Source organism: Morone saxatilis, unplaced genomic scaffold (assembly GCF_004916995.1).
Source record: "Morone saxatilis isolate NCDOM2014 unplaced genomic scaffold, NCSU_SB_2.0 Contig11, whole genome shotgun sequence".
Classification (NCBI taxonomy): Eukaryota; Metazoa; Chordata; class Actinopteri; family Moronidae; genus Morone; species Morone saxatilis.
Genome location: NW_023339663.1, coordinates 27,318,331 through 27,330,696, shown reverse-complemented (window position 1 = coordinate 27,330,696; position 12,366 = coordinate 27,318,331). Strand labels below are relative to the sequence as shown.

At 39.5% G+C, this 12,366-nt stretch overlaps 1 protein-coding gene across 1 annotated transcript in view; it reads right to left on the bottom strand.

Annotated features, from left to right (window-relative positions):
* Nucleotides 1-12,366, bottom strand: part of si:ch211-186j3.6 (neural-cadherin) — a 275,078-nt gene that overhangs the window by 83,942 nt on the left and 178,770 nt on the right. The gene's annotated exons all lie outside the window — the stretch shown is intronic.

Sequence of the window (12,366 nt, the reverse complement as noted above, 5' to 3'; positions counted from 1 at the left end):
CTCAAAGGCTGGAGTAACGTAACAGGCAGCATGCAGCTTTTCGCGCATGCGCACTCATGAGTTCTGCGTTCACATTGACTTTAATCAAAAGACTAAACAAAGTCACTGTCATGGACTGTCAGGTAACTCATTGATTGGATAGTTTTGATGATGTAACCCTCAGTTCTGCTAGCTGCTTTCCTCTCAGGAAATTTAAGAAATGCATCAGATGCCTGCCACTGTGTATCTACAGCACTGCTCTATGGCTTTTATCTACAGCATTGACCATTAACAGTGACAGTTAACAGAGTACAGAGCTTCTGGGTTTGTGAAGTGAAGCCAACACGAAGTGTCTTAAACCTGCTTTCTTTGTGAAGGCCCGCAGGGGGCGCTCTATTGGCTGCAATAAAAAAAACTTCTTCCATACAGCATGATTGCGTCCCGCGATTTAGAGTTAAGGTGTAACAGATGCCCATCAGAAGCCAGGGTATGGCTTTAGGCGGCAGCGCGCGCTACTTCGTGATTGACAGGCCTCGGTTCTCAGTAAGTCCGTCTATCTTAAAGCACCAAACTTAGATCAAACTGGCAGTGCTGATCAGATATGGATCCAGATTCTGTTACTGCGTTGACTATTTCTCATGAAGTCTCTCTGGTTTAATCATTTATGAGTCTTCACTGTAACGACAACGTAAATAATGACAAACTGGTCTCTCAGTATTAACCCGATACGACAACAGCTGCTCATTCTGTACCTCCACCTGTGTGGGCAGAATCAGAATCAAACTCGACACCATTTTCACTGCATGATGTCAATGAACGAAATGAAAGAAATCAATAAACCTCATTGCTATTGATTCTCGCCACCGATCTTTACTTTTTTTTGATTGGGCTTTGTTTTTTGTTGTTTTCTTTGGCTGTCATTCTATTTCTTCAGTATCAGGAACAACTTAACCCAGACGACCAAAATGTTGCCCTTTGCACAGCCAGATATTTTAGCCAATAACATTAAGTCCAACAGTGTATGGCAAAGCAGATTCCCATTAAAGTGCCTGTTTCACTCAGATATTTCAATCTATAGAATATAGATTTCTAACAAATAAACCATTTTGTAAAATATCTGATATTTTACAGCAGTGATTATATATAATATCATCCGTCCCCGAATGGCCATTTCCGGTAATAATGAATCTTTAATGTGGAAGTTTTGTGTCCAGCCTTGTATCTTATTGTGTTTCCAAGCTCAGCAGGAGGCTACATATATTTCTATCAAAAGAATAAATGAATAATTTACCCCAAATGTACATTCAGTTGAGCTATTATTCAGACTTTATTCAAAAGGGTTCAAACAACATTTTATTATTTATTTTTCGGATGAAAATATGATTAATTTTTAATGAGGAAGTTTTAAATGTTGTTTGAACAATGTCCATTCTACCATCATTACCAAATGATCCTTCATAAACACTGTAAATATAAAAACGGGTCATTTTAGCAGATGAACATATTCATAGATCCTCTTTTAAATTCAGGTTAAAATCACAGATCTACAACTTTCACACCACAAACAATCTGAACCAGAGTCCGCAGGGTAAAACACGGAGCTGTATGTTTTCAAGCAAATTGAGTGTGGTTGTTGATTTTGATCGACAGCTTTTTCACCAGTTTGTTCGAACTGAACCAAATAAGTTGAAAACTGTGCAAGCCAGAACCAAGTCTGAACCATGGAAGCGGTTTTGGGCCCGAGCTTGACCCAAAATCTCTTAAAATAAATAAACAGGTAATCCATTAAATTGCATACATACAACGTAGAGAGTTACATTCAGTAAAAATAGGGCTTGTTGAGCAGGATTACAATTTTAAAATGCATAAGTCAGTATTTGACTTTCTTGTTGTGAAAAACAGATACAGATACTAATACTGAACATGACGGGTTGAAATAACGTTGCGTTATATTTAATAATATTTCATTATTGCGGTTACTGCGACAGCCTTAGCTGGTACTCAGTAACAGTGAGACAACATGCAGCATTATCAAGTACCAATTAAATCATTTAAACACTGAGAGTAATATATAAATAGTTAAAGACATGCTGCTATAAAACTCAAAAATTCACAATCTTGTGTCCAAAAATGTGTTGAATCTGGAGCCATTTTTTTGGGGGGGGTCTCAAAATGCAAATGAACTGAAGGTCTGTGTGATGTGAAATATGGCGGCAGTTCTCCCTTTAATTGTTCACATTTGGAGGCATGTGGTGTTTTCCCTCCATCTGTAACTGAGAATTAGATTTGGCTGCGTAATTATATGTAATTTAGTTTAACATTAGCACACTATCATTCTTGTTTGTGTGTGTTCCTGAGCATCTGCACACCACAGTGTGTTTGTATTTGTGTGTGTGTGTGTGGGCTGAGGCTAATAGCTTCAATAACGTTCCTCCATGAATCACTTCAGTGTCAGCGGTCGTTTTCTAAAAGGCAGAGCCGCATTTTTCAAGTGATGGATGTCTCATTTTGCAACAACAACTTCAACAAAATAATAAAAAAACCCATCCTGAGTTTCTTCCTTAATGTGAGCGAGGCTGCTATTAAGTTAAAACCTCTCACACTGGAGTCACAGCATGCAAGTTAAAACCTCATATCTCTAAACTGGTTTTTAAGAGGCAATAAAGGCCTCGCTACACAACAAGCACAACACTTCCAAATGTAATGTTCAGTACCAGTGCAGGATGTCAATGGTGAGGTTTGGACTCGGGATAATATGGACATAATTCCTTGTGACATCGGGTTGGGAGTAGAAAGTCTTTAACCATTTTAACATAAACTGAATCTGAAATATGGATAATATAATAATATATCCAGTTAAATTAATATATATACTGCTAATGATAAAAATTGTTGTTCAGGTACTAATATTGTAATATTACTATACTCAAATATACTGTAAAATATTCCAGTTTGATAAAAACTACCACATTTTATTTACATTTCTGTGCTTTTAAATCTTCAGCAAGATCTAAGAGTGTGTTCTGTATTCTGGTCTGAGCAGTTTGCAGCTTTGGGCGACGCAAAGAGCAGTCACCATCTGGCCAACTGTGTGTGTGTGTGTGTGTGTGTGTGTGTGAGAGAGACTGCTGCTGTCACTCAGAGCCCTCAGGAAACCTTTCACACCTTGTCATCATCTCTGTTACCCAGGGTCAACCGACCAGAGAGGGAGAGGAGAGGCAGGAAGGAGGGAGAGGGTGAGACAAGACGAGAGGAAAAGACTGAGTGAGAGGTAAGAAAGAAAAAATGTGAAGCAGACGGGAGGTTTTTGGACAGAAGCTGTTTCGAAATAACAGAAATCTGAAACGACCAGAGCAGATCTCAGGACGATGGGGACGGGCGAGGGTGGGCGAGGTAAATGCATGCAAAAGGTTAAAAGAGAGAGAGAGAGGAAGAGAGATGAGAGGAAAGAGGCATCTTGCTGCCGTCTTCACTGTGGAAAGACAAAACCCTTCGTCTCTGGTCTTTGATACCAGGAGACACAGTCTCCTCCAAACAGGCCGACTTCAAATGGCCTTCACCAACCTGCTGAAAGGTTAGCCGTCGTCTTAAAACACAACACACAAACACACACCACACGAACACACACACACACACCACACAAACTGCTCAGTCCATCTGAATTTCACCACCAGCTCCAAATAAAAATTCAAGCTGAAGGGGAGAAAATAGGCAAAAAGGGAAGGAAGAAAGGAAAAACGAGACATCATCAACTGTTGGCTGTTTCTTACCTTACATCGTCCAGTTTCAGCCATGTTTCTGTCTCACTGCTTATACACAGTAAGCGTAACCCTCACATTTCAGTCTTATTTTTTACTCTTCAAGTCTTATTTTGTTCTGTTTTATTTTACTGACACATGGATGATTTTAAGTTGGGCTGTTAAGTATGCTCGGAGTCGGGTTCAAAAGCTTTTATATTCCAGTGTCCTGGTAGAGTCAAAAAACGGTGGATTTGTTAGGCTTGTTGTGGTTTGTTGTGCTTGTTGTGTCATCGCTTGTGATAAGCAAAGCATGTACATAGGTAATCGGATACGATGTCATATCTTCTGTTGCTCATCTCACTTTATTGGTTTTAGCTACCATTAGATTATAAGAAAACATGGATAACAAAATAGGGAAAATATGGAGGGTCCCCAACTCAATTGAAGAGAAGAGGCAACCCCGAAAACATCTATCAGATGTTTATGTTATGGGTTTGGGATGGTTGCCCATAGACATGTATTTGTGAATGTAGACCAGTAAAATTGGAATCCACCTCATCAATTGGAAATACCTTATTTTAAAAAATCGTGATCTTGACCTCACCAATATTGAAAGGCAGGCATACAATCTGGAAATAGCCATGATGAATAGGATCTAGCGAATTTGTCGTAGCATCTATGGGTAGGCTACGAGGTGATTGGGGGCGTAAAAATAATAATTAAGGCCTAAGCATTAAATTATATTGTGAAATTGTTTAATTTAGCTTAGCTGCAACCAACCCACTTCTGAAATCCTAACTCTTCTTAGTTACTTCAAACCTTGATAAGAAAAGATAATCGTTGATTCGGAATTTATTTCGATAAGGGATAAGAATCGAAATGATATCAAATCCTAGAGACATAATGGCTGAAATGAAACCATATAAACCGCAAAGTAATAAAAACTTACTAAATCCATGAGCTCATCGAAGAAAATGGAACCAAGAGTGTGCAAAGCAGTAATCAAAGCAAAGGGTGGCTATTTTGAAGAATCTAAAATATAAAACATGTTTTGAGTTATTTCACACTTTTTTGTTTACTACATAATTCCATATGTGTTCATTCATAGTTTTGATGCCTTCAGTGAGAATCTACAATGTAAATAGTCATGAAAATAAAGAAAAACCATTAAATGAGAAGGTGTGTCCAAACTTTTGACTGGTAGTGTATATGTAGCGAACCTCAATATTTTTTGAGTACCAACTGAAAGAATTTGGTATAACAAGTGTCAAAACAAGGTATCAAAAAAAGTATGGTTTATCTGCATGGAAACTTGAATTTTTTTTTTAAATGTTCCAATTATACTCAGCCTTAATGTTTAAATAAAGATTTTTTGGAATGTATTGAGCACGAGGAGGATTGTTCTGCAGGAGTTGCTTTGGAAGTTTTTCTACTATTATTAATGCATATCAGCATTGGAATCTACTGTAACTAATCCTTTTAAAAAAGATCCAGTGCATAACATTTAGGAGGATCTATTGGCAGAAATGGAATATATTCAAAGGTATGTTTCATTATTTTATAAACACCTGAAAATAAGAATTGCTTTATTTTGGTTACATTAGAATGATTGTATCTACAGAGGAAGCAGATCCACTTCTACAGAGGCCGCCATGTTGAGCTGCCATGTTTCTACAGTAGCCCATAAGAGACAAACCAAACACTTAGATAGGGCTGTTCCCAAGTTTTATGGCCACTGTAGTTTCTCCTACTGGGAAGGCTGAGCTGTATTCAAACCGCCAGATGCTACTAAATCCTACACACTGGTCCTTTAAAAAGACTGAAGTACTATATTTTTACAGCCACAATTATTTCCTACTCTCCTCCTTCAGCTCAGGTTTGCTGTCTTTATTATGCAATGCTAATGCATACATTGCTATACTGATGGACAGATGTAAAAAATAAATGAATAAATAAAAACTGATGTCAGGTCAGTAAGGTTTCTCCTTAATGTAGGTCAAGTTCTTTGCTGCCACCTTCCCAGCACAGGATAATGGATCCTTCAAATCCTTGACATTAAAAGCCAATGAGACACACTCAAGCAGTGTAGAAATGTCTACAGTTGGTGGAGGAGAAGGGGAGCTATGATTAGGGAGGCAGCAGACGCAAGGGATTGCAGACGGGAGGGAAACATCTGGGGATGAGGAGGGTTGCAGTGAAGTCAGCGCCATGCTGTCAGGTGGTCATAAAGCCAGCAGAGATATAGCCTGTATGGCTGAAAAGATATCAGCATGACCATCCTTTATATATAGTCTCCCAAATGTTGAGGCAAAGTTCAGAGAGGCATACATTGAATCTTTAAAAGGCAGAACAGCATGTATAGCAAGCAACAAAGCACCAGAGGGACCTATTATTCCTTGGACTATTGTTGCCAGCACAGAGAAGCTTCCACAATGCTCTCTGATGCCCTTAGGGCCACATTAATACAATGACAAGATGAACCTTGGTATCTGAGTACCATACCAATGACTTTTAAAAAGTCGAAAACCAATGTAGTATCATTATAAGTCAAGCGGAGCGTGCTGGATTGAAAACACTGAGGGATAACTTCCATTATTGAGGCAGAGCAGGAAGAAATAGACATAGGGAATAAAGTTTTTTTTTTTAAATCTCCTACTTCTGAGGCATTACTGTAGAATTGAGAACATTAATAATAAGCTCTGCTTCATCTTCTGCCACCCCCTCCTTCTTTCCCTTCCTCTTTCTTTCCCGTCCACCAGCTCTGCCCCTCCTCTATCTCTCCAGCTCCCGTTCATCCTCTCCATCGCCACGCTTCACATCTCATTCTGATCAATGTCTTCTCCGGAGAACCCGGCTGAATTCAGATGAAACGCTCAGTGCTCTCCTCACAAATCACACCTGAAAGCCCCGGCTATCTCTCCACTTACACATCTTTCTCTCCCTCTCTGCGGCCATGCTTTCCTCACCCTAAAATCTTCATTCATATACACGCATATATCTCTAATCTATCGCCTCTGTTCTTCCTTGACAATAGTCACATGAAACAACGAGGGTAACCAGGAAAGAAGCCAAAAGAGAGCCGAAGAGTAGAGTACGGTGATTGACCTGAACTGACCACCATGACAATGACTGGACTTGCATTGTTTTCCCCCAACACACACACATGCAAATACAGACTGGCTCATCATTCCCTCTGAGGACACCGGGTCAGCTCTCTCACTTTCTCTCCCTCCTGGTGAAATGCATACAATTCCACCTTGTATGATTCACACTTTATCTCTCTCACACTCACACTCACACACACCTACACCCACACCTACACACACACACACGGGTCTTCTACCCCCATTCAGACTTCTGAAACGTGAAATGAGGTCTGACTGAAGCCAGCGGCCAGGGAGCATCAGTGTCATGAAGTGAAACGTTTGTGTTTTACTAATTCTCTTCTATATAATAATGATATGCTTCTTTATTTTTTGAATTTAGCTAAATCTGCCCACTTTAGTGGGTGAAATGTTATTTTTAAAGACAATTTATGACTAAATATATGCAATTTTACACACCCTCCTCAACTGACAGAGCACAGCTATGGTGGATTTTTTTTTCTTCTTCTTGTGACTGCAAAAGCCAAAGTATTACAGGCATAATCCACACTGTGCATTTCTGTTAGAGTCAAATTGGTTTGGATTTAAAAGGATGTTCCACACTCATGGACTATGAATATAGTGGGAATATAGTAGTTTTTTTCTTTCCTGGACTGGCCCAGAAAAAAAAAAAACTGTCCAGGACAATGGTCTAAATCAGGCCACATTTCCTCTTGTCCTAAACAATGGAAATGGCTAGTGTGCTTATTCAAGGAGAAGGATGATCTGTGGAGACCAGCATATATCACTGACGCTAAAAAGAAGTCAGACATGTTCACCACAGGTGGCCTGATCAGACAGACAATACAGGCTGAGTATTTGGCAATATGAGTTAGTCTTTTGGGAAAAAAGGGAAAGATCTGGCACATGAATCAGCCAAGTTTACTGAAGTGTGGAAGTTTGCGACCCACAGACATACATTTCCTTTCTGTATTTGTTGGTTGTTTGAGGGACTTTTTGTCTTAAGTCTCCAACTCAAGGGCATGATCATTTGAAGTGAGGTCAAGAGAGTCAATACCATACTGTTCTGTGGCTTTCTTGTCTCTATGTTTAAGATCATAGCTCAGAGGACTTTTTTCCATAGGTCTTTTGATGAATTACCAGTTTTACACTGCCTCAAATGTCCTGAAAGCTGCAGCACTTAAACCTCACAGACCTGTTTAATTGTTTAATGTTTTATTTTCTGACTACACTACAGGCATGATCACAGCCCTTAATGATTGTACACCTGCTGTGGTTGAATTAAAACACTTTTTCAGCAGATAAAATTCATTTGTACAGTTACCAAAAGGGCCTTACCAAAATCTAATGGAGAATAACCGGCTGCTCCCTGGTCAAGAGAGATGGTCCCACAACTGTTCCATAACCAGAGAGGGTTCATTCATACTCACATACATACTTTTTTGCTTTCACAAAAAAAGGTGTTTAGTTTTCTCACTGTTTTGATAGGAAAATGATAGTATCTGTGGTTCTTCACGTCATTCTCAGTCAGGTATTTAGCAGGTAGCTATATATGGCTTTAGTTGACATTTTGTTGAATGTGATTGACCAGCAACTGTTAGATAAACAGTAGTCAATCTCCCAGTTAAACATTTAAGCATATTATATAAGGGTATCACCATAAAAGCTCTGAAGGAAGTTGACTTTTCTCTTGCTTTCTGGTTTGAAAAAACAAAATGATCTCTGCAACTGTTGATCAGATTCTTTTTTTTTATAGAAAAAAAAATAAGTTTCCAATAATGCTTTCTAGATGTTTGATAATATTCAGACCAATAATTTAAAAAGAAATCTGCAAAACAGGCTTTTTTCACAGCAGACAAAAAAGGTACATACAGGTATTCCTAGTTACATTAACAATGGTTCTGTTCTTTTAATGCACTGACAGTGAGCCACCAAGAGCAAGTACCCTGAAACTGAAGCAGCTAATTGGAATTCAGTCATAATTTATTTTATGAGTTACACCTGCATTTTATACTAGGGTTTATGTGAAATTATCTTCCGTGTAAAAGGCCCAATGCAATATTGGTCAGAAAAATTACAATTCACTATTTGTTCCAATCATTAAGCTATAGGTTGGTTTGATTCTGGTTGTGTGGTACTGTGCTTATAGTCAATTATAATAATATAAAACATGGAAGTGCAAGTCGCCACCAGCAGAGGTTTTAATAAATGCACTGATGTGGTTGTTATCCCCTCAGGTTTAAAAGAATGCAGTGGTGTGAAGGGGTTCAGAATATCTATTCTTTAAAAACACATTTTATAATCATTATAGGATTATAGTAATAGGTGGAACTGGAATGGATGGATGAATAAAGGAAGCAAGGCTTTCATAAAACAGCAGGAGGAGCAGTGGCCTATAAACTATGTGTCATTGTGTGTAATTTAAAATTCTTAACAGGAACATGTGAGTGTATTGATTTGTTGTTTAAACAGTAAATTTGTGCTGATGAGCTGCCTACTGCAATCATTTGAAGCCTTTTGGAGTCTTGTGACAGATCCCATGGCTTGTAACAGAACTGTATAATGCGAGTCAATCAGTAAAAGGGAAGAAATGTTCCACAACATTTTAGTTAATTCCACTCCAGATGGTGGATTTCACGTCTAACAATGCAAATGCTCAAAAGATTACAATATCTCGCCACATACATTGGAGTCTTCAGTTCACCTAACCTGTAGGTCTTTGGACAACAGGAGAAATCCGGAGCACCTGGACAAATCCCAAACTCCACAAATCATGTTACCCTGAAACTCACAACTGCACAAACACAGAAATGGAGTTTATCACTTTGAAGTTCAAGGTTGCCATATACCAATCAGCCATAACATTATAAGCACTGAGAGGTGAAGTGAATAACACTGATTATCTGGTTATCATGTAAACCTCTCAGTGGGTGGGATATATCAGGCAACAAGTGAACATTTTGTCCTCAAGTTGAGTGCTAGAAGCAGGAAAAATGGGCAGCGTGAGGATTTGAGCACTTTGCTTTGACAAGGGCCAAATTGTGACGGCTGAGACTACTGGCAGAGCATCTCCAAACTGCAGTGTTGTGGTGTTCCCGTCTGCAGTGGTCAGGAACCTAAATCAAAAGTGGTCCAAAGGAAGGAAAAGAGGTGAACTGAGGACAGGGTCATGGGTGGCCAAGGCTCACTGATGCAGGTGGGAGCGTAAGCTGGCCAGTTTTTGTCCGATCCAACAAGACGAGCTAACTGTAGTCAAACTGCTGAAACAGTTAATGCTGGTCTGATAGAAAGGTGTGCAGACACAACAGTGCAGAGCGTTGTTGGTGTCTGGGGTGAGAACATTATGACCACCAGGGTGCCCAGGTGCTCTATGTCTTTCATTTTGTACATTACTTTCTCTTTAATAAAAAATGATGTAGATGAAAATGACCTAAATCCCCCCATTTCTCAGACAGCATTGGTGCTCACTTGGCGGTGGCATCCTGTTTTCCTGTCATGTACAACTCTGAGCAAAGTGGTGAAAATAAATAGAGAAAGTTGTCAGGACAAATGAGCATCAGTATGTTGGGTTTTTTTTTTTGTTTTACATCGATTGGTCTGTTAGGACTGCAATGGAGAGCTGTTTTTCAGGAAAGAGAGATCAAAGGAGAAAGCCCAGTTGGGAACTTAGAACATTGTTGGTGCACTGACCACCAAAAACAGGCAAACACTGTTGTGCATGCAGAAAAACCTGCACAAATGAGTGAAGAAACAGAAGGAATGCAGATGCTTCCATATAGGTGCACAGCAAGGTAGAATTAAGCAATTAACATCCAATCATGGGATGTATAAAAATGCTGAGCTGGCCCAGCTGTTTCTGATTTTGTATCAAGATGGCAAGAAGAAAAGATCTCTGTGGCTTTAAAAGGGGGTCTGGGCACTGATGGCAGAAGCTTCAGTCATAAAGACTCCTCAACTGCCTACTGTTTCAATAGGAACAGTGACTGAAGTGACATCTGCATTTAGATCAATGGGAAAGACATCAGTAAATAGGACTGGTTGACGGCACATGTTTGATGATGCTTGTACTTTATTGTGACATGTAAGAAAAAAAAGAAGAGCACCTCTGTCCAAGTGACTGGGAATGTCAATGTAGTATGTGTCAGCAGTGGACAATTATGTCCACAATTACATAGAGAAGGATATTGTAGTAGGGTTGCAGTGCAAAAACCCCTCATTACAAAATTGAATTCACATTTGAGAGTTCACTGATGCAAGAACCAGACATTGGTTTACATATTTACCATATTCTGAGGTGGTGTTTTGCTTGCATGGTTTGGTTCCCCCACTTGGCTCACTGCAAATCAATACAAAGTTGTTCTGAGTGATCACCTTTATCCTATGATGAAACATCCTGATTGAAGTGGTTCCTTCCAGGATGACAACACCCCCATCCACAGGGCAAGGGGTCACTGAATAGTTTACTGAGTTTGAAAATTATGTGAATCATATGCCATGGCTTTCACAGTTACCGGATCTCAACCTGATTGAACACTTATGATAAATTTTGGATCAACGTGTTAGACAGCGCTCTCCACTACCATCGTCGTCAAAACACCAAATGGCCACTATGACTTTTCCCAGCAGCTACATGTCCAGCAAGCTGCACTTTCATCATTTCGCTCCCTGGATGGCAGTCACTGTACCTTGACTACTTTCTCTGTTTGTATGTCATGTCCAGAGAATGTGTTGGGTATCAAATTAAGCAGCGCTTCACAACATGGCCAGTGTCTGTTGCATTTACAAGAAAGCCAGTGGCTTGTTGGTCACCCGTGCATTTGGATGATCTATACTATATACATATATTTATTGTTTTGAATGGGGGGAAAAAAGTGGAAAAGTGCTTTTCCTGAGAAATAACTCAAGGAGGGAAATAACAGAAACTGTATTCAGTTTACAGATGACAGAGAACAATTTACAGCTGTCAGTTGTATGATGTTCAAAAACGAGTCTCTTGTCCAGGGTGAGTCCTTCACTACACTGCTCGTCTGTCTTAACAGTTTCATCACTAACGCAGCTGGGTCTGTGCACTGTTGAGTGTACAATCTTGACTGTCAGTCCTGCATCCACCAAATAGAGACAATGCCCCACACTTTGACTGACATGTTTGACTTGTTGGAATTTAACACAGGCTCCAACCAAAACATTGCCAGAAGCAAGAATGCTGCCCGCAACCAACAAGTGTGAGAGCAGAGAGAGAGTGTAGCCCTGTTTAGAACATTTAGTCTCGCCTGATATGACCTCTCTGTGGCGTGACTTATCAAGTGCCTTTGTAGTATACTTACTCACTGGTGTGCAGTTGGTTAGACTATGTTACATAGATTATGTGTGTGTTATTCAAGACATTGTACTGTTAATCAAGTGGAATAGAAAACCAGTCAAAAGATCAGCCAACAAAATAACGTTAGCATGTTTATCTGACATGAAATTAAAATTAGTCAACTATGTCCTGGAAATATGTGTGTGCTACATTTTCCACCTTTGGGTGTTCATCCAGGGTTCAA